This window comes from Anopheles darlingi, chromosome 3, assembly GCF_943734745.1.
Source record: "Anopheles darlingi chromosome 3, idAnoDarlMG_H_01, whole genome shotgun sequence".
Classification (NCBI taxonomy): Eukaryota; Metazoa; Arthropoda; class Insecta; order Diptera; family Culicidae; genus Anopheles; species Anopheles darlingi.
The window spans coordinates 37,658,392-37,682,109 of record NC_064875.1 but is presented as its reverse complement, the minus strand read 5'-3'; the positions used below and the strand labels follow the sequence as shown (position 1 = coordinate 37,682,109).

Here is a 23,718-nt window from a genome sequence, read left to right as displayed (position 1 = left end):
AATGGCCGATCGATGTCGAATGTCGCTTGACTATACACTGCTGTCTGCGATTTTCATTTTCCTCTTTTTTTGGGGTCACTCACTACTAAGCTTGCTCCGAGCAACACCTACACACACATGCACCCTGCGGTTCACTACTCTCTCTCTATGTCTATCTCTCTCTATCTCTCTCTATCTATCTCTTTCTCTCTTCCTCTCTCTATCTCTCTCTGCTCTCTCTCTATCGCTTTCTCGGTCTTCCCTGTAGACACGCACTTTTCCTTTTTACTTCTTTCTCGCTCTCTGTGCTGTGTATGACGATGGCTCTAAATCAAAGATGCAGCAACGGTCGCTTCTACTACTCCTCTCCTGGCAAGTGTGTCCTGTATCGCGTTGTCCCGTTCGCGTTCGTGTTGCGACTATGCGCTAGGGAGGTCGCGTCGGAATAATCTACTCCAACCTGACCTCTTCCTTCTACCGGGGTAACGTACTTTGGCTGCGATTGCCGAAAAGTCGTCGTCGTCGTCGTCGTAGCGGTGCACGCGCTCAAGCTCGCTATACTTGCTGCAGTTTACCGTAAGTCTTCGCTAGCCCTAACCAACAATAATGTCGTCACCTCACGTCGTCACCATCCTACAACATGCGCCACTCATCATCTAATCCCACTACCACCTGTTCGCTGCTTTCGGGTTCAAGATACGCTCTTGCTATGGTTCTGCTAAGGTCACTGGAGCTGGATTACATTTCACTATTCGCTTTTGAAAGTTATATACTCCTGTCTTCCTTTACTAAAGCACACGCGATGCACAGTAAAGCACTTTTCTATATTACTTTCCGGTCGCATCCGTTATCCGCAGCGCGATCAAAATTAGGGATCAATTTATCGATCAATGCCCAACAAGCCCCCTTTCCGTCCGTCCGTTGTACAGAAAACCCCAGCACTCGGTACTGCGTCGCTGCGGCGATGGATCTGCGGTATTCGGGTCTAGGATATAAGTCCAAGTTGTATGGACGGAGACCACACGACCCACGACGAGAAGGTGTATGGAAAAATCACGAAAGTTCTCTCAATCACGCACATGGACACCAATAAACAGAACGAACGGTACGTGTGCGGGTTAGCATAACATTCCCGGCGTACAGAGGAACGCTTATGGTCACGAAGAACGCTTGGTTGGTCAGGATTTGGGAGTTGGGGTGGCAAGCAAATTGGATCGTACCGTGCAAAAGCCTATAACCTGTTGTGGTAGGACTAGCCAGCCTGCCAGCCAGTCAGCAAACCGTCAGCTACACCGAGAAAAAAACGCTTTTTCAATCGTTCCCGTACAGCTTCTATATTCACCACTAGCGATGCAAAACTCCTTACTATAGCCACTGCTATATGCTTCTGTACTCCTCTTCTTGTCGATTAAGCGCGAGCCGATCAGGGTTCTTCTGCACACAACCGACAACACGAGACTAGTAGCGCCAGTACCGAGAACTAGTAGCACCAGTCGCCGAACGGTGGGAGAGCAACCGCAATCCCGCAACGCGAACCGAGCGCTCACGAGCGCCATCAAGTAAACTCTCGTCCGAAGCAACACGATGTCTCTTCCTTTCCTCGTTATTTTTTTCTCTTTCCCTCTCTCTCTCTCTCTCTCTCTCTCACTCTTTCATCGCAGTACCCTACCACTTTCCCAACGCACGAACCTCCTTCCAACCGCTCCCCTTTAGTCGTTGCCATAAGAACGAACCATCGCGCTGCGCTGCGGCTGATATTAGATCCGGTTCTGGTAGTAGCGACGGCGCTTCGGTTCTAAACTTTCAATTTTGTCAAGTTTCTTTGAACCGCTTGACACACAACAACGTCGTACTTTCTGGCTCAACCGACCGCTTGCGGCAAAACCAACAACATCCACTACCGAGCCTACTACTTATGGCCTGCACTATCATGCTAGTGGCCTTTTGGGACCGCAAAGGGTCTTGGAGTTATCGGTGGCATTCGTTTACGGACCTCTTTTTTTTCTCCATTGGTTGTCGTTGGATTTTCCTCCAAAATCCAGTGGGTAATTAATTCAGAACGAGTTAAAAAACAAAGGACAGAAATCTGCCGAGCGTCGTGGCGTTGTTTAATAGCCGAACCGAAATCCTGTGGAAATCGAGGACAGGGGAGTAAACCGGTTGCCCACATTTGTTCTGAGTGTAGGCATTTGCAGGCGGAAAGGCGATGGCGATTGGAAAGTGCTGCGCGATTTTCGCCGCCGCCAACTGAAGTGGTTTTGGTTGTTGCTTTTTTGTGTAATTCTTTGCGTGACGCGTTTCTTAAAAACATAACGACCCTGGTGTGTACTCCATGACCCGGCGACGACAGCAGCGACAGCAGCAGCAGCAGCAGCAGCAGTACCAGTTAGCGACGACCGAAAGAGTACGGATGTCAATGTACGGCTGGCAGAATCATATAGGTGCCAATTGTGCTTACCCCCATGCGAGAATGTATTTGTTTTGCGGGCTGCTGTCTTAGCGATAACGGTAAAAGCATACACAAGGCACACAACAGGCCGAACCTTTGATAACCGTGGCGCAGAACGCGACCAAATAGTCGGTCGCTGATAATGTTTTTGAACTCTCGTAAATTGCGTTCATCCATCACCGAGGTGGGGCTCAGCCCACCTTGCCCAAGTGATTGAGTCTTGCTGTTATCTGAGCGTATACAAGTTTGAACCATAACCTTACGAACAAGGCGATGGCGATGGCGATGGCGTGGCATCGCTGCAACAACAGAAAAAAAGGCCTCACATTGATTTTCTTTTGGCCTTGCTGTATTATTTCGCGAAAAGAAACTATCGGGAATAAACAGGTAAAAAACAGGAAACGACCAATTCCTGTTGCGGCCAAGCCGGACCGGTCAACCGATTCTTCGCCTATGTTCATTAATTCGTGTTCTCTTTTGGGGACCAAAAAACCGGACAGAGAGAAGCGTCTTCGAGGAGTCTTCGCTTGCAGCGAAACGGTCGAGGGTCACGACGCGCTGCATGGAGAAAGACGAGCCCGTGAAGGGGGGGGGGGGGGGGGTTTCCTGCCAAAAATACTAACCGAACCGAGGGGGTCCCCCTGGAATATATGCCTAGTTTGTAGATTTTTTGGCAAATTTAGAAAATCATTTAGAAGGCCCCCCAAAATGGAGAGTGTGTGAGGTCAATGTGAGAAAAGCAGAGAGAGAAAAAAAAGAGATAGAGAGAGAGAGAGAGTCGGGGGGGGGGGCCTCGTGGCGTCTACTATTTGGGTCAATCCCCTAGGCCGCACTCTGAGGGAACGACTCAAAAGACTGTCCACTGCATATTAATGCTTATTATAATTTAGATTTCCCCGAAAAAGGTTGGCCCACTGTGATTGAAAATTGAAACAGAGGAGCAAAAATATTTGTCAAAATTGTTTATCTAAAACGATTCGATGTATAGCACACGTCGACACCTGCATATGTCATACGGGGATGCATTGGAGGTAATACTGTTTTGTTTCGGTATTTTCGGTAGTCAATATACGCGAATGAATCGGTGAAGTTTACTCAATTTGTGGAAAGAAGAAAAAAGTGCGAAACGATCCAAGTCCAACTGTCGTCGCTTCTCACAATAGCATAATCATTTCGGCCGTGATAAGTCCGTTTCGAATGAGAAAGCCTCCGCCGAATGATCTTTGGAGGCCAAACTCATATGCATGCTTCTGCTGGCGGGGTTTGCGTTGCTAGTTGATGCAGCCATGAGAAACGGCGTGCCTGATGGGTTTGTGTGCGTGTGATTGGTTGGTCTGTTGCTCTGTTGGTTGGTTGGTGAAACCAAAGTGCCTCATAGCAAACGCATAGCAGCAGCGAGAGGCCAACTCCGATGGAAGCAAATTGTGGCGAGCTTGAAGAGCGATGACCAAGCCATTTGGGAGCACACAGCAGCACGACACACACCCACCAGCTCTCGCGCACACACACACACACACGCACAGCAGCCAGAGCTCGCACCGGAGCTTATACAGCTTCGCTTGGACCGAATTGAAAAAAAAATTGGGGGGGAAGACAACGAAAAATGTTCTTGATATTTTGCTCTCTTAGCTCTGGAGCTTATGCTCTTGCTTCTGCAGTTGTTTTTGTTTGGGGCGACCATCAGTACCCCAAACACCCGGTCCCGTTCCCGTTCCCGTTCCTGCGGGCCGCGTCCATCCGCAAGGAGTGCAAAGTGGCGTTTTCGTTATAAGAGTTCTATCGCGGGTCCAAACCTATGGCGGGGCGGGGTGTGACGTTCACTTTCAAAGCCTTCAAAGTTCTCTAACCAAGTCACGCGGCCCCTACACCCCCGGCCCGTTCTCCCGACTCCCTCTCCGCCATCGGCGGCCGTCTAGTGTGTGTTGTGGTGTGGTGCAGAGTGACTTTGCTAGTAGACGCTGCTGTGCTAGTCGACGTTGCCGTTCACTTTGCGCCGTTCACTTTGACAAACCGGCAACCACGAAACCGCGTACGGCGGCAATGGCGGCAATGGCGGCGGTACCGCGCGATCGGTCGCGGTCACATCGAGGAAGATTACATTATGGCATTTCGTTCGTTCGGTCGTATATACCCGACTTGCCTCCTTGCCAATTCACCGCAACCCTCGGACATCGCGACTTTACCAGATATCCCCTCTCTCTCTCCCTGCCTCTCCGCATCATACAACATCGCGCTCTGGCACAACAAGTTGTTTTCGACCACCTCCGTCACTTGCAATCTCGTCGCCCTTCTTTACACCCGCTCTTTCCCTCCATCGGCCACTCTTGCACCCCCCCCCCCGCCCCATCCCTCAACCACCTTGTATCCAACCATCTGCCACGCTCTCGCTCTCACTCACCCACAAGCGGGCTGCCCTTTGTTTGGTTCGTTTTGTTCCCTCGTGGCGGCGGCGGCGGCGGCGTGTGTTGCCTTCGGGCACTCTTGTCACCGCAGCGCACGCCGCGGTGGTTGTTGCGTGAGATCGGTCGAAAGGGTTGCCGAGGGTAAAACCGGTCCGTAACTCCGTGAGTAGAGGGCTCCGCGGCTTGGCGATGGCGATTCGATGGTGTACCAGGCAGATACGCTCCCCAAAAGATTGAAGCTTCGCTCAGCGATCCACCTCCAGAGACAGAGAGTCAAATACTCCCCCATCTCATGATGCCTTACCACTCATCCACCCAAACTCATACTCGTACTCGAAAGGGGGAGCTGCGTATCTGCGCTGCGGGCAGGCACGGTTCTGCGGTGGCCAGAATGAGCAGGAATGATCGAGAACCTCCACCGGGGTTTTGCTCTTGGAATGGAATCGTCTTTACGAGAGCAACGGTCGTCCGGTGTTCGCTCCAGTTCGTTCTCGTCACCGCTCGCATGCGCTCAAATATCAACCGGAGATAAACATCCTTTGTGACCTTCCCCAAGCCTCCAAAGAGGAGAACGTCGAGGCTCCAGCTTCCAACTGATGCAGAGCGGGCATCGTTAGGAATCGTCTTCCTTCCACCACGATTTTAGTAGATAAAAATCATTTTTAAAACATAATATCCAACCAAACTTTCCACCAAGTGGCTCCTACCAGACTGCGATTGCGATTATGCGCGTTTAAACATGAATCACATGTAGTTAAATGTAAGAAAATGTTGCCATTATAGGGCTACTACAATGTAACATATGGTAAGTTCGTCGTGCGTACCAATCAACTAGGAAGGATCCAGACGCCTGAAAATCTGCCTAGCAACGCATATAAATACAACTCTTATGAATTGAATCACTTGTAAATTACTTGAATCAAGTAAACGGAGAATATACAATTAGCAAAACATATCGTATGTAACATATTGTACATTGTTTTTCACAATTTTCATACAATCACTGTCGAATACGAGCCGGTATCGGACGGATCGAATCGCGCAGGTTACTGCGATCACTTGAGAAATAAAAACAAAATGGTTTTAGCAGAGTACTAAAAGGTTCTCCCTTCACCCAATCAGTTAAGGGAGTTAGGAGTTGAAGAAATAAGGATGAAGCGGTATAAAAAGGCCCAACGAGGCTGAAGGTGAGCTTCCTACCGAAAACGGGGGGAGCTCGAAATGCAGCAACCCACTAGACAGCCGAACGATTACTTCCAAGGACCCGGCGAAGTGATAGTTGCAGCCCAATCAGTAACGGTGCGAACAATCTATCGGGCAAACAGGTCGAAGATTCTGCAAAGCAAAAAATAAAAATAAATAAAGACAGTGTGTCTAGAAGCCCAGCAAACTGGAGGCATACCAAAAACCAATCCCTAGACCCGCCCAAGAAGGTCGATAAAATTGAAAGCTGTTTGCGGGGCTAGACGGCAGCTGATCACCTTGTTCTCTACCTGTATTATGTCAGGCGATTGCAGCATGAAACGATTCTATACGCGAGGTTTTGACCGATCGTATCGATTCCGTACTTCATTACCATGTGCAATTGACACACGCACAAGCGCCGCGGCATTTCTTGTCTGATTATATAAGTCAGATTGTATACATATTTAATCGAAACCATTTACAACCTCGTTCCAGAATCTAGTAGTCGATTGTATTAGTTTCAAATAATATTTCCGTTCTGCTTCAGGTTTAGGACTTTCGAAAGAACGTCTACCAAGGTCGACAAGGTGGAACGAAGACGAACGAGGGAGTACCAACGAAAAGGGTGAAGAGCAGGATGTTTCGGGATAATGCTTTGAGCGGCGTGTCTGATTTTGACTAAAACGCAATATTTGCAAACACATTTCCTAAGGCGGCTGACTGATTTGTCGCCAATCAGTGACAACGTCCGCGTCGTTGCTGTGTTGTGTGCAGGCATTTATGGCGCGGAGTGCTTGAAGGTGTGATTCGAAAGCAATTGCACTCCGAATGATAGGTACGCTGATTTCATGAGAGAGCTCTGGAGCCTCTCGGAATCGGAATCGAGTGGCGAAGCTGCAGCTTGACTGACGGACCTACATTAGCTGGAGGACGTCTTGAGCAACACCTTTGGGCGAATTCGAACCATCGGAATGATAATTCGAAGCATACCCCAGCGTTGCTTCGAATCGTGGACTTTCGATAATCGATATAGATTGATGGTCGATTGCGAATAACCGTCGGAAACTGCTAATTTATAGGACAGAGTGCAAACGAGGCTCGATTGCAACAAGCAGCACAAGGCACTATGTACTGCATGACACGAATACTTTACCTGACAGTTTCTTTGATCCTGGTTTGCAGGTTTAGACCGCACCTTGTGAAACTTCTGTCGCTGGGTTTCGCGCGAAACGGTTGCATTGTCTCGCGATTATTTCATCACAAACTTTGGGTTTTGATAATTTTGTGGGTATTGATTTTGTTTTTATTTTAAAAAAATATACTTTACATATGTGCTACAAAGTCCATGAATACCGAAAGTGAAATCAAACGTTATCGTCATTTCATCGGTAAAATCATCACCTCTGGCAAATCTACACGAGAGGCGCATCATTCGTGGAGCAAAAGTCAAACGGAGATCCGGCTGCTCATGAGCTCCTGAGCTACAACACTACATCGTGCCATTGACTTCGAAAATGAGCAATTTTCGATCTGCATGCGATTTTGTTGTTACCAAGGGTATGGAATGGTGTGAATACAAGTCAACAATCATCATCAACCTACATCGTCCGTGTTGCGATTTACGCTAGGGAGTTTGCAAACATAAATATAGATTAATGGATGAACATATTTCCTTTCCGAGCCATTCGTACTTCAAGCCTGCTTGATGCGTTGATTCAATACTCGCTTCGTTTGTAATTATCAATTCATTCCAGCATGTCATCGTACACATCAGTTGTTGAGGGTGAACAGAAAATCATATTTAATGCAATTCTCGTAACACAACGGTAGAAAAAAAAATTATAAAATTTCGCGATTTGTTATTTTCTAAAATATCGTAGCCTTCATTGTGAATTATTAGGTTTTACATTTTTATATGAAAATAATGTAATCCTTTTTCGTATCAGTGACTTACGTGAAATGTACAATTTTTTAAACAGTTTTAGAAAAACGTTTCACAAAAAACTTAGTTGGCTGACACGTGGAACATGGTTGGTTGGTAATAAGCTGAAAAAAAAACCTTCATTCACCAGTGATTCTAGAAAGTTCATAGTTCGTCAAATCTCAGCTCACACGTATCATCAGGTCTCTTTGCACGAAATCTATGACGTCATACGCGTGAGTTCCTCCTTGGAGTCTGCGCTTTATGTTGGTTGGAGAAGGAAAGTACATTCGACACTAACACATTTTGAAACATACTAATACCTTTACTATTTTGAAGTGTATACAGTCCTGTTTCAGGAAGGATTCGATTTTATTGCGTATTAGAATTCAAGACCCTATTCATTGCCGATGCAATTCAGATATGTTTAGGTGCCTATTATTAAACAATCATGCACGGATGAGACTTTTTGATGAATTAACCTGTAAATTTACTTATAACATGCTTTTGATGGGCCAAGACAAATGAACCCGTCTGTATCAAATGGAGGCATGATCATAGCTTATCTAACGATGATGATGCAAAATTAATCGCTACCGTGTATTACTGAACGTGCATTGCCTTGAATAAGTCGTATGCTAGATGCACTGTAAGAAAACACGTGCATGACTGGAAGATTTGTGCTTTGATTTGAAGCACAACATCCTCTTGATAGGCCTGGGCGAACAACCATTTTAACCACCTGTCGCACAACCTTTCTATCTATCTGTTAACAAGCTGCTTTCTTTCGCGTTGTGCTTTGTGTAAAACACCCAATTTGGTAAAACAATCTTATCAATCAACTTATCAAAGTTAAAAGACGGGCTTATGCATAATAGCTTTCATTGATTAGATGGAACTGTTAGTGCATCCCGGATCGTTGCAAAATTCAAGAGTCAACGAAATTGAATATCATTTGAAAAATCAATAATTTTATGCTCTTGAATGCTCTTCAAGTCCGGTCTTTGGAATCAGGATGGAAGCTAGATTTTTATGAATGAAATCTCAGCTCATGTTGCTGAGTTCCTGTCCTGCGGTGGGGGAACGAGCTAGTGAGCAACTCTGATCCTCTTTGCCGGAGTCTATCATGTCTGTCTAGAAGAAGCATCAATGTATCCATGCTCCCAGTACCAACACAGATGCTAGCGAGTTGAACCGAATTTCATTCAAACAGTTTTGCGCAGCGATAAGAGTATCGATAAAAAAAGAATGCTACGTGTTGGTGTTGCCTCGGTTGTCGTGGTCGTCCATCGTTGCTTATCTCGCTCGTTTCATGCACACCGTAGGTGCGTGTTAGTGTGGTATGCTCCAGCAAAATCGCAATTAACGCGCCCCCGCAAACGAGTGCCGCAATGACGTCATCAGCTGCCACGTTCAACAGTGACTACCGGCAACGATAGATCTTTCCTTTTCACCCTTTTCGATTCCTCGTGAAATGAAAACAGTACAGTGCGAGGCATTTAACGTGTCGTGTCATTCCATGTTACATATGTTTCCATATGTGCTATGAATCTTTGGATGTTAGATATGAGTGTATTTGAACCGACGCCATGCTGCCGATGAAGAGCACTCGAAAATTCCTCCGTTTTTTTTCCTCGGTACAGCGAAGTCAATGGACTGCGGAGTGCGAGAACCGAGGAAAACTTATGAATGAGCCACCAGCAGCGTTTCCGCTCATGCGCTTTTAGATGGAACAAATGTTGCTCTATAGTGTTTCATATCGCTCATTCGATTACCGGTAGTCAACATCCGGTTTGCTTAGATATTAGACTAATTTTGTAGCATTTATAAACCATGCGCCTCCACCATGCCTCAAACATGAAATTAGATATGATAAATTGATTATAATACTTATTGGAAGGAATGTTGCGTTGGATTCTACAGTAGATACTTGGCTGAATGCAGCATATGGATAAGACGAGAAAAGTCGGTATTTATATCTTGTATTTATGCTGTCCAGTTATTCGTTTATTTGATATTGTAAAAAGTACTGTGAAAAGTAAGCATTAAATTGCGTGAATGTGGGCAAGATCGAATAAACCGGCATATGAAGGGAATGACGTATTACCTAAAGTATCATGCACAACAAGCTACCATCCGTCTGTCTGAGTACATCTCTAGCCATGACGTCAGCAACGCTGGAGACCAGTTCCATGTTTCATTAACAGAGCTTGGATTTCGTGTGATATTGCTACTTTACATCGTTTATGTCAAGCAAACCGAACTACGATGAAGGTCCCGGTTAGTAACGAAGGCTACGTCAAAAGAGTTTTTAGCGAATGCCATTTGGTTGCAGCTCAGCAAAGCCTAAGTTATCTTATTCGAAGCAATAGGAAAAGCTGTGTGGGCGAGCATGACGATGTTGGATAATGGAGGCAAGGAAGATTTTCCATTCTATTTTTAGAATCAGTCACTTGCTTTCGCTCTTACTCTCTCTCTCTATCTCTTTCTCTCTTTCTCTCTTTCTCTTTCCTTTCTGTCTACCTCTCGCTCTCACTATCTCCCTTCATGGACATTACTTACTCGCTCAATCATCTACAATCTCTCGTCTTTGCCGCTGCATTTGCCATTTTTTCCAATTCTCTCAATTCTCGCAACATAAGGATTGAACCTCGTTCAGTTTCACGGCTACTTTACATTAGTTATGAACACATGCAACTATTTATAGACAATTACCGTTTACTATTATCATGTATTGATTTGGAATAATTTTTTATCTTGTTTTTATATAAAAAGTATTGATCCATAAACCGTTTGAATAAATAGTTCTTTAAGTATGGTTAGTTGAGCCCTCCTTTAAAAGCAATTTGTGAGCAACAATTTATCAGCATGTATCAGAAGGCAGAAGCTATAGAATGATTAATTATCAAAGTACGTCATATTGTTTTCATCTCGATTTAATCGATAGTACTGCGTAGGTATGTGCGCGCACATCAAGCACAATGATGGTTTGCGATGATGGTCAGCGCCATCATCATCATCTAGTGGACTCCCGACTGTCATGTAGTAGCAACTAATAAAATAATCACCTCCCTGGTGTGAACCATGTCCTCGCTGCTTCGGCTTGTAGCTCGTGGAGCCATTCATCTGCTGAGAACGCTTATCGTGTCGTGCTGTTTTCTCGCACGGCCAATCACTGAGACCCGGGTCGGCAATTAATTAAAATTATTTCCCATTCACTCCCACAACCAATCTCGACAGATATGAACTTGCGATTTAGTGCACGTCTCTTCTCGTCAGTTGTTTCTATGGACGATGTTTTGCTGTCGGTAATTAAGGATCAATATTATTTTGTTTGATATTTTCTGCGATACAAACTGAAGTACTTCCCAAAGGGTTTGTAACTCAATATACCGCGCCCCGTTTTGCGTAGATAAGACCATCCATTGTATAAAATAATGAAATAAAAAAAAAACAAACATAATTGATTATATTGCTTCAACAGCTTTTTTGCTTATGTGCTGTTTTGCTTTTTTGGGAATCAACAACTGTAATCTTTGTCGATTGTTTCATTTAAATGATTTAGTTCCTCTGATTTATGCAACACGCAGATTATAATGATGTAACATCCTGGCAGGTTGGATATTATCCTCATAAATCTGCGGCAGATGTGTTGACCCGCGAACTTGCCAAGCTCCCAAGCGATCGAGCAAACTAACGGGTGCCAGTCGATCGTTACACCACAAGTAAGTGATAGTACATTCCCTTTCATGCGATACACCAAGCAGGACTAACAGGTGGTTTTGGGCCAAGAACTGCTGGCTAATTTAGCTAGATTTATAGCCTGTTGTTTGAGGTCGATGCATCATTCGAAGATGCTTCACTCTCACTCGCTTTGCTACTGCACAACAGTTCGAGTGGTGTAATCTTCAAACTCTTGGACTGTTTAAAACTATAGCCATTATCACGTTGTTGTATGTTTTCAAGGAAATTTGTGCTTGCTTTATCAAATAGGAATAGGTTAAAACGAATAGTTTGCTACTTATTACCAAATTGTTTAACATACTGCCTCTTCTTCAATGTCATTTATGATAAGCAAACCGTATGTTTAGTTCTAACTTAAATTGGAAATACAAAAATCTTAATTTGAAATAGACACAATCAATCAATTCATAGAAATTAAAGATGGAACTTCGAGCCTACGTGTGATCCACAGCGACTGCCATTGTGGCAAAAGGTAACCAAATGGTGGGACGAATGGCTCAGCGCCTCACCCCCTACCGATACCATAGTTTTTCACAACAAACCGTTTTCGATTTACAACATTTATGCACAAATACGAAACACGAGCAGTGCAGACTATGGAGCGCATACCCACTAGTTCGGCTTGGGTTCCTACCTCCTGACTGACGCAAACTGGAGACAGCTGTACAAACGCATACGTCACAACAACTGATGGTGGCACGTGATCCACTCGCGGTCAAACCCAGGGCATTATCTTACCACAAGCACAAACACTGACAAACACACATGAGCCGCACAATTTGCTGACGTGCACTGGGCTAATGTTTTTGATCAGTTTGCGCCAATTGACCCTTGCGAGTGTTCCCAATTTTCGTCAAAATTAAATTGCCACATTAAACCGTCGGATGGAGTTTCGCCTATTACTTTACACTCGATTCTGCTGCGTTGCATTTCGGGGTAACTCTTTTTTTATCCTCCTCTTTTGCATTTTGGTGGCACGTTGATGATTTTCGTGGCGTTATTGCTTCAAATTCAAACTCCTTCTTTTTCATAAAACCTTTTAAGTCTCGTTCCCTTCCTGCTCGATACAATCATTCGGTCATCGTTGTTTATGTTTGCACGTGGGTTTATTAGCCTCTAACGCTTTACTGATCACGCTTACTGCAGTAGCACGGAAAACGTGTTCTGCTTCTTGAACGTTTCATTATTAGATCAATAAAAAATGATCGCAAATCGAGCAGATAACATTCCGCGTGATGCGCTGATCTAATGGAGCAAAGGCAAAGTATGGTAAGACGATGGTTATGAAGGACAGTTTGTTTCGCAATCGCGGTTACTACCAGCATTCTGTAGGGGGATTTTGTTGCTAGGAAATGGCACTGTCGCGATGTAACGGTGCACTGTTGCTCCCGAATAGAAAAGCGTACCTGCGGTTGACAAGTGCAGGTGACAGGTAGGTCTTAGCAGGAAGCAGAAATTTCAACAGACAGCAAATGATGATCCCCTAGGTGGTGCATTCAGTGTAACGTGATTAGTGATTCTCATTTTCATTGATTTATCGGTTACTAAAGGAGCTGTGTATCTATCATTTGAATACCCGATTCGTAGTTTTGAGAAATTGGCATCGATTAACAAATATATAGCAATCAGAAATATGATGGACATGTGTAAACTTATTGTTCCACATTTTAAACGTTCCAACAGTTTAAATCGTCGAAATAGTGAATATTACATTTCTTCAGTTTTTGTTGTTGTTAAATTCTCTATATAACATTCTCTACAATTGCTACTACCATAACTAACTATCTATTACTTTATCTATTTAGTTCTTCATCTGTTTCTTGCACACGGGTCTCATTTCCTCTTATGTGCTAGCTATACAATGAATAACGGAGAACTGTTATTCATACAACCATGTGCCATTGTAGTGCATTTTCAGATATGGCGTATAAGATGCCGGTAAAGCTCTTTGTGAAGCTCAGCTCAATGAACTCTTTGAATGGATACAGCTATTAATAAATCAAATCAATTAGAAGGTCTATGGATACTCTAAGACGAGTTTAAACTTAAAGGCAGCAAAAAACAAAGAACGCAATGTTTTTAGTATGAAGGAAAGGCAAAGTTTATTACATATAATAATAACTGTATAATAAAAGAACGAAAAAATGATAAATATTTCCTCTTGCAAATAGTGTATCCAGGACAGCCTATATGGTCCGAAACTACTATGCACGAAACACTTCTCGATTTTTCTAAACAAATTGCACCTTTTCGAAATGGATAGCGGTTAAGCCATTACTCCAAATATAATCCAATATTCATTCACATCAATTAGTTCCTTAAACTGCAAAAACCGCTCTACATACAACAAGTTGTTTTATTAGTATTAGTGTTATATGTTTTGGTGTTTTCACGTGTTATCAGCGACCTCACAACTGGAATGGGTTGCGTGGTGAATCGATGTCAAATTACATATTTCAAAAGTCCTGTGTTTCCTGCAGCAAGGATAATTGAACTTCATGGATTAGAAACCTAACTGAAGTTTCACGTGGAACTCAAATTGTCAATAAACAAACCGGCAAACCCTGCTCTAGCACGATACTCAACGAAGTGTTTCGTCCTTCGCGCTATTCGAAAGTCTAGGCTCCATCGTAAGCCACATTCTCGCTGCACACAAGTTGTCTTTATATTTTTTTAATGAACACAACAAAACAACAAAATTTGTAAGTCACGTTTTGCTGCGACCATGTTCAAAATCCATGGTTTTGCGGTGATTTTGAACAGGTTCATAGCATCAAATCGCTATTTGTGAAATTTTTAATGATGTATCATTTCCTGGGTACCACAATGCTCTTCTATGAGCACACATTCCTTTACGCTACGGTCATTGGATGCACACGGCAAACTGGGGTATGGCTGTATACCAATGCATCCATAAACATGATGCAGCCGAATCCGAAATGATTGGTTTGTGACCGTCACATGTCCTCGATAGGCGAAATCTACTGCTTAATTTCAAAGCTAGGCCTCGAGGAACTACTTCTTGTTTTGCATAAACTAATTAACATTCGTATTCACGCATCAATCATCCTCACGAAAGACGCATGATAAGACGTTCCTTTCCAATCAATTAGTGTATGTATTGTACAGCTGGTTCTTGTAAGGCACAATTTTCATATTTATTGTTTATAAACGCAAGAAAAACAATCTTTTCTGCTACTTAACTCAAACTTACTTACAACGCTACTTAATTCAAACAATGTTATCTCCACTATTCCTTTTTTTTTTTTTTTATTGATTTAACTTTAAGTACGATCACTTCTTAATTCAATATTTACATGTGACCCTACCAAGTTACAACCTATGGTTCCCTCCCAGCACATTTTCCTATAGGCTACTCTGGGAGTCCACTATTCCTTTGAAGATTTTAATTTATAATTATCTATGAAGTTTCACTAAGGAGTAAGGCTTCCACATAATATTATCGCAAGGTTAATATTATTCGCAGGACCATAGGGGCTCGATTTCAGACAAAACAAAAGACCCACAACAAGAACACATCGATCTGAGCGCGAATGTCAGCTCATAGCTTTAGGGAACAGGTTTCTGCACTCACCGTTGATATCGAGGGTTTGCAACCGGTTTTATTATAATTTTCAGTTATCTTCTTTGTTACACTGTTTCGTAAATGTATTTTGATCTTGGTCCCACCTCCCCCACTCCCACACACCACTGAGCGACTCGGGATCTGATTAGTACAATCAAAAGCACGGGGAGCGAAAGATAATGTGAGCTCGTTAAATATTAACTCCAGTCTACAGCAACTGTTACGACATAACCATTCAAGGGCAACTATTAAATAGCAATGAATAAAGCAGTGCAAATTTGATCTATAGATTTCTTCAAAACTCAACACATTCACGCAGAACAATCCTCTTCAATAATATTGTGCACTGTAGTATATAGCTTTTTACTTTATACAATCAGATGACTAATGTATAGTTCAAAAACAATCCTCCAATCTCACTAATTAAATCACGGTTGTGCCTGTTATCTATCTTAACTTTGTTTTATAGTATTTTCAAATAATATTCGAAATAATATTGACCTGCAGTACCCTAGTTTAGTTTCAAAGTCAACTACTGACCGTCATTCACAAGTCAGGGTCAGTCGGTCAACGTGTTTTGAGCACGGTAGATTGAGTTTTAGGTGAAAGCTCTCCAGCGACGTGTGACATGTGCAGCACAGTGCAGCTGTTGAAAAGTCTCACATGCTGCTCTTCCCAACCGCAGCCCCTTAATTGATCTCATCTCGAACAGGCGATGTGATCGAACAAAAACCTGAAGTGAATGTTGTTTTCGGGTCGCTGTTTGGCGCAACAGACAATCATCTACCTCAGACTGGACTGGTTGCGTTGCATGATCATGGCCTTATATGCATCATCACAACGCCATACTCTTATTCAAGTTTAGTCATTCGACTGTTTTATGTAACCATTAAAAGCTAGAAGCTTAATCATATTACTGACTTACTATTTGGTTGGTGGTTTGTTTCAAATGTTAATACCAAGATGCATATGTAATTTTAAGTAAATTTAACCATGCCACTCCATTCATTAAATATTTCTTGAAATGACCCATAGGCTATCAGAGGAGCATTAATGTTTTAAAAGCTAATACTTGTACTGTTTGCCCTTCATTCAGATTTTTACTGATCTGTTATTGTGTTCTAACATTTTTCCAGGATATTTTGTATGGCTTCGCAAAACCGAATGAACCAGTCACTTCATCGATGATTGCAACGTTAGCAAACCACGCAAACGACGGAGCTGAGCCACTTCCCTAAGGCATTATGGAGGTAACACATAGCAGCTGCGTAACGCAATACTACCAAATAGTATCTAAGATACCTTCTTGCCCGCCCAGGCACCAGCAGTGGTACAGTGGCATGTCTTAGATCGCGTATAAAAAAAAACTGAACGAACCCTGCAACCGTCATCATGCCGAGGGAAAATTGAACGGATCTAAATCAACTTTGGAGCGCAAAATGAGGTTGAAAAATTGCCTTCGGCAAGGCCGTTCGGCACGTTGGGGTTCGCACTAGCACGACTAGCGTAGCGCTGCCCCCGTGAGCATGAACCAAACGAAAGAAAAATGTAGAATAAAGTTCAAAACTGAAGCAAACACACACACCAACACCGAGGGCCTTATTTCAGCAACGATGTGGTTAGCAGAATGCCTGGCTCGTGGCAAAATAGAACAGGTAGTGTGCGCTGAGGAACGACAAGTGCTACACATCCACTGCGTGTTGGTAGTTGTTCCAGTGATGAGTAACTTGATATCCCTTCTCTATAACTATATGTTGCAACAAGCATTTAAAGTCTCAAAGCGGCCGATACATTGAAGATGGTGTGTAAGGCATTTAAAAAAATGTTTATTTTGATTATGAAGCTTAAAATTCCCAAATTCATAATAACAAAGATGAATAAAGGTATACAACATTTTATTGGAGTGTTTGTTCACCATTATCGGGTGCTCTACAGCTTCCACAATGTTAAATCTAACGCGATCATGCTTTCGTACCGCGTAGTAAGATCCGGTTTGCCGCACGCCCAACTCCGCCTTGCAAGCAGCTAAACGGCTTGCTCCAAAACATCCTAATCCCCGATAGGGAAAGACTCCTTTTCCGTTGAACAGCGATGGCCAGTGTGTGCATTTGTTACGTATCGGATCATTGCCGATGCTTCAGACCATTAGTTTCGAATGCCATTTGTCTCAAACGCTGGCGAACCACACCTGAATGTCAAGGCCACGCATAAGGCAAAGAAATAAAAGCCCGACTCCCGAGGAGTTCTTCAATATCTTTCTTGCTCACTTTCGCAACAACGCATCTCTCAAGTGTATGGTGGTATCAATTTGAGCGCGGGATGGTCGATGAAGTTCTTCGCAAATGTCACGCTAGTCGCTACCCAGGAAAATAAATTCCAAGAATTGGAAGAACTGGATTCTACATAAAAAAGCATTTCGAAAAGTCGCAAATAACATAAATGAGCACACCTCATTTCTGACTGCACGATCATTTCCTCGATCGATGCATGTTTTAAGGCTGTTGTCATGGGGCATCAGTCGCAAGAGATGAGCATTTGCAGAAGAGGTAAGAATGGAGGTGACTATATTTGACAATGGACACCATAAACGATTCTCATGCGATAGTTTAATTTGAATTTGAAATTACAAACATTGAAGCAAAAGATCCACATCAGACTTTTGATAGCGGTAAATATAAAAAGGAAGCTGTACCCTTTCCAGATTTTGAAGGAACTTGAGTCAGGCACCTTGACATTTCAATGCGCTCTGCCAGCTTACCAGCGACGTCACATTTTAGCTGATTACATTCGACTCGCCGTGTAACAAACTGCTACAACAGTCAGTGTTCTGGGTTGCACTACGGATCTTGCGTTTTATACTAACAGAGAGTTGTTGATGAGAGTTAGGATCACCTGTACCTGTGTAAACTGACCTTTACGATATGGTGAAGAATCTTGGTTAATGCTATCATAACGGAATTAAGCCTGAATGAATTAATTCTTGCTTCCAACATTTGATTAGTTAGTTGCCTGAGTAAAAGAAAATAAAAATGTCTTTCTGTTTCTTTCATTCTGATAAATAGAAACAAACATGATTAGAAAAATGCAGAATAAAAAATCAAAATCAAGCATGGCTACATAGATGACAACTTGTATTTTTCGTTTTTCAAACTTAAATTTGACTGGTAGCTTAAAAAAATATCAGAGTAGAATGCTTTACTTAATTTATTAAAGGCCAAACTATTGGAAATAGTGCCGATTTTTCGTTTTTGGGCATCAATTTTTTAACACCACGCCAAAACTTTAAAGATGGTTTAAGAAAAGGGAAACAGCATTAAAGAGATCAAATAGTGTTAATCCTAATTTTATCTTCAAGCACAACTAGCAGGTTAATCGTAAATAAGTGATTTCGATTTAAACGTCAAATAGGGCTTATTAGGGAGGAAGTCACAAACATTCGCATCGCAGTGCATGTGACTGCGCAGGTGATGAGATGCAGCGGCAGAGAAACGTGCCCGAATGTATGTTCGCGTAATGTTCGTGTTAGGCCTTCATCAATGCAAGCTTTGAGGCAGCTCGAACAGACTGCAATAGTCCAATGATTGAAGGTAAGAAAACGACAGTAAACATTCAAAGAGTGGAATTTCTTACACAATACTATAGAGCACGCCCATCGAACAGAGGCGAATTGAGGAAGAAACAATATGAAAGACCGAAACAGAAGCAGCAGCCAAGATGTGCAAAAGATACGAAAACAAAACATGGGGCGTGTGGCTCGACGCAAATTAGAAACTGATACATTTTTTCAAACGATCGTGAGCGCAACGCGCCTCTCGCTGTAGGTCATCATGCATAGTTGTTGGGAAAGTGTTTTGCATTTTTTTCTCCGCTATCCTACGCGGTCTCTTGCAGCTACGGATTGGCGTCGTTTTCACTATTGAGGCATGCTTTTGAAACGCATCAAAATGATCAGATCCAGTAGCGAACAGACGCAATTTTATCGATGACCATACTGCAACGAATCTCTGTATGTGTGGCGGTCGCTTAGCTCCAGAAGAACGATTTCAAACGTTAAATTACACTCGTTGTTAGTAACTATGCTACGGTTATGTTGTGCGTTTTAGGGGAGTAGAAATGCTAGGTGCAGAGAAGGTTTGTATGTCAATTTTAGAAATGACCACATTTTCAGGAGAGGTCTTTGCAGATATCCGTTACAAAGCCCGATCATTCCAGGTAAGTGAAAAAGCATCTAAGAGTCGCGACTATCATACAGATGATTATGAAATTGATCGCGAAATGGTACTTTATTAAAACATTTTGCAGAAACCTTAAAATGTAAAGGAAATGAAGAAATTGCAGACAAATAAAATATTTTAAGAAATATCTAATTTAACCCAATTTATACGATTATCATGGACATGGACTAACAACGAACTCGAGGTCAAGCAGGTTCTATAAAACCAGGGATGAAAGTACACAAATAACTCTGTGATGGTATGAACCTTGAAACGATTATCGAAAATGTTCTGGGCTCGTACAAGTGATCTCTGCGTTCTAAGTATTCGAAAGTGAATGCCAGGTTGGTGGTTCGCAACTGCCACAATCTGTCTGCCTGTATGTCGTAACAGTTACCCAGGACCCGGTCTTGAATGTGAATCAATCGCCAGAACTGGTTTAGTTTCGTTGCCGTGGAAACCATACAGCGATCACAATCTTTTTTCGCTTTTTTGTTTTTAAATCCCAAGAACAAAACACACTTGTTAGTAAGAAGAATATAGTCCGAGAGTGGTTCCACCCAATCTCCTCGTATCCATATTGGTCCAGTGAATGTCACCCATTACTGGCAACGGTGACTTGTTTTGTTTCTTCAGTACAATTTTCGATTACGTTAATCGATTTAGTAATGTTTTCTAGTAAAGAGTGACTAAACTTCAGTGAAGTAACACGGCAAACAATTGGCACGCATTCTACTAAAGTGTCATTTGGAGCAGTGGCTATACTCAATACGAGGACTCAAAACCTGAGTAAAACTTTTGTTGTTTCTCAAAATTTGAGGAATTCTGCCCGACGGAAGCATGTTCGTAGCAGTATCAACCCCTTTCGAAGATCAATAGAAACTTACTTATCAGATGCTACAACCGTTGAACGTTCATGAACTGTCACGGCTCTGCTCGGGACCATGATTTGGACCAACCATGCTCTCCCTGTCCAACCTGAAGCCGACCCCAGCTAGATGAAGCTCTCGACGACTACGAAGGGCCTCTATTGGAGCTCCCATGAATCTAATATTTACCTCGCTAAACTGCAATCTTAAGTTTTCTGCGGCTTACTCTATCTGTATGTAGACTTAAACTGTATAACCACATTATCATCTTTCCGTTAAAAATGTTCAAAAAAATGCTGAAAGGGCAAAAAGGCCCGTGTTCCTAGTTAATGGTTATTCTCTTTGACACAGTTCTGTAGAAATTTCTCCTATAGACTATAAGAAAAAGGACTGAAACTCGAGCAGCGGCTGACGGTGGCAATCGGAAACAGGTACCCGGGCCTTGTTATCGCGGGCTAAAAACTCTATCACTGAACGCTTCGATCGAGTCCATTTCAAGTCACATCGAAACAACAATGGATCTTACCGAATTGATTTGTACGACCAGTCAGAACGAACAGGAAATTCTGGTGAAGTTCTAATTCCTCCGCTTTGAGGTTCCAACCGCAGTTTGGTATGTTATTCTTCCCGTATGCGGCTTTCGTCTTCCTTACCTCCTGGCTCATACAGGCCATCCCGGCATGGAGCTGGAGCAGTTTTTACTGAATAAAAGAAGACGGTTTAATCTAAGTTGATTGAAAAGTATGCCTAAACGATGCTTGGTGCATCCAATTCATTGGTCTAGATCAAAGGCAAACACGTTTCATTTGGTACAACTGAAGTTGGTCAGTTTCAACTGAAAGCAGTCTATCAGTCTTCGCAAAACGCTGAGAATGCCACCCTTCCTTGTCTTTTTTGTGGTCTAACGATCTAAGGATACAAAGCTAAGGAATCGATGCGCGAATCAAACTGGTAATAGAAATAAGGGTCTGAGGTGAAATAAAGATACGGTGAGTCAAGCCACGTGCGGCGAAATTTTGAAAATGTCTAAGCAGTTAGTAAATTTAAAAATTTAAACGAAAGCAAATCATTTAGGGTCATTTTTATTCAAGCAAACCGCGAGCCTGTAGAGGGCGCTACCGGCCGGTTCAACCCGTACAGGTATAAACTCGTAGCCACTGCTCTACAGTGGCCGACAAAATAAGACGCCTATAGTTTTTTTTGAGTTTTAGGTGCCTATTCCCGTCAGGCGTTACTTGACGCCTCAGGCGCCTGTAAAAAATTAACATGCTTACAACAGTTCGGTATGTATGAAAAATGGTAATAATTTAATTAATTTGTCTTGATCATGAGAGGCGAGTTGATTAGAGTTCAGAAGCGATTAGAATTGATTATTTTATCGAATCTCAGACAAACTAGCTTTTCAAACAAGCAGTAGCGAACAAGTAAAACACTCGATCCTCGATTTTGTTTGCACAAATATTCCACATGAACTATCAGAACAGATTCATAAATTATTTCTCGTCTGTACACCTTTCATTAAATTTTAAAGTTAAATAAAAACAGTTTCTCGTAATATTGTGTGCATCACAAACTATAGAAGTGCAGATTGGAACCTGTTTAGAGTTATGTGACAGTGTGGCGACGAGGCTCGTCCTATCAGTTAGAGATACTCACTGAAGTATTCATGTCCTGAGAGGAGCTGAGTTAGATGAAAGTTAATCTCGTCGTGTCCTCTAGTTACACATCACTGTATATTGGCGATGAAACGTATTCTTGCCCAGCTCACGTCTCGCCTTGCTAGCTGCATGCTGCATGCACGTGGTTACTGAAGGTAAGCCTATCGTCCAACATCACCCCGAGGTACCTTATGGCTCTCTTAGATCGAACCACTAGGGCACCGATCTCAACCGATGCCTCTTTGGCGGAATTGCCGAGAAGTATCATCTCGGTTTTGTGTTGAACAACGACCAGGAGTGATCCGATTCCATCACCTCTACCAACCGTTAAGTTTTAATTTCCATTTTCCTCAAGGACTGCCCACAGACCGATAGCCAAAGTCCCAACAGGCAGCCTCTGCCACAGAATCCCATCGAATATCGCGTGTGAGTGCGTTTCCGAGAACGGAGTCCTGTAGAACAGTATCGTCCTCAGTATCGTAAGCGTTCATATCGTGACAATCGCAAATAGAACCATTCCATTCTGGTTTTTCAATCCTTTGAAAAACAGTCAATTGATGAAGTGCTCCATTCCAAGCGTTTGTTTCTCAGCTCCTGCCTGCAAAAGGACGCTCAGGAAAGTCCCATCCCGCTTCCAACATGTCCCGAAATGCTCCGTAGTGCCCGGCATCCATCCAGGAGGCATTGATTTCGATCACCTAATAATATACGGTTTCAGTAAGCGATCAAATACTTCTGGGCAAAGGCTTACCTTCAGTAGTCTCTGAAGGTAAGTAAAGTATACTAAGAGAATAGCTTTCAAGACATTTCAGAAAATTAAGATTATTATGATTATTATCATCCACACTAGGATGATTCAATTGATGGCGAGCTATCCTACGGCTACAGTCGTATCATATCTCAAAAATCAAAAAAGAATTTCTTAAACGCCTCATGGCTCGTGGTTCTGCAAACGCCGATACCGAGACATCCGACCATTTGTGAATTCAGCTTCGACTCAGACAGGCAAAGTTACATTGGAAAACTGTATTTCTTATCATGAAGATTATTATGATAAATAATAAGAACATCACCGTCTTGTGAAGCTGACCACGGGCATATCAACGTTAGAGTGACAATCAAACCCAAAGTCATTACTTAGTACCATGAAACAACATATACTGATTATTACTTTCCTTTTTATGATGTTTCTAATCTTGCTATCCGCATTAATCGAATGCGTTCTGCTTGCATAAATAATGACATGTTCAAGAATAGCATATTGTTTAAACTGGAACGTCATATCTGTTGTACTGCTGCGGGGATTTCGGATTTCGGTCATACATTTAGCAGAGTATTTTTTTTTCAGAGCTGAGAAGAAATCTCATGTATAAACAGGGTTTGCATATGCCATCTGCGCCCTCAAAAACAGCAACTGAATAAACAGATAAGTAGCTTGTTTCATCTCGCCAGTATTCGCTCACAGGGAAAAACAAGTTAGTAGTAAAGCATCAGACTGAATCTCAAGATGTGGTTCGTGGGAACTTTGGTTCTGCTAAATTTGTTAAACGCGGTGGTAGCAGCCTCGCAGTGCGACTTTCCTCAATCGCTGTGTTTCGATTCACAATCGGCCTTCGATAATCTTGACAATCTCCAGGCAGCGATAGATAATTTACCAACGACGCCAATTTCCACCGTTGATTTAGAACAGTTGGTAGCCCAGATAAAAGAC

General features: G+C 42.7%; 1 protein-coding gene across 7 annotated transcripts in view; it reads right to left on the bottom strand.

The window, feature by feature from the left end:
- Positions 1–1,447, bottom strand: part of LOC125957044 (terminal nucleotidyltransferase 5C) — a 35,661-nt gene extending 34,214 nt beyond the window's left edge. For 2 of the 7 annotated variants that reach the window (XM_049689423.1, XM_049689427.1), the window contains exon 1: positions 1,200–1,442. The gene's annotated coding sequence lies outside the window, so the exon portion shown is untranslated. Of the gene's footprint in view, positions 1–1,199 lie in introns of all 7 variants that reach the window. The other 5 variants (XM_049689426.1, XM_049689430.1, XM_049689429.1 and 2 more) reach the window with 4 other exon arrangements.
- Between the last annotated feature and the right edge of the window lie 22,271 nt (positions 1,448–23,718).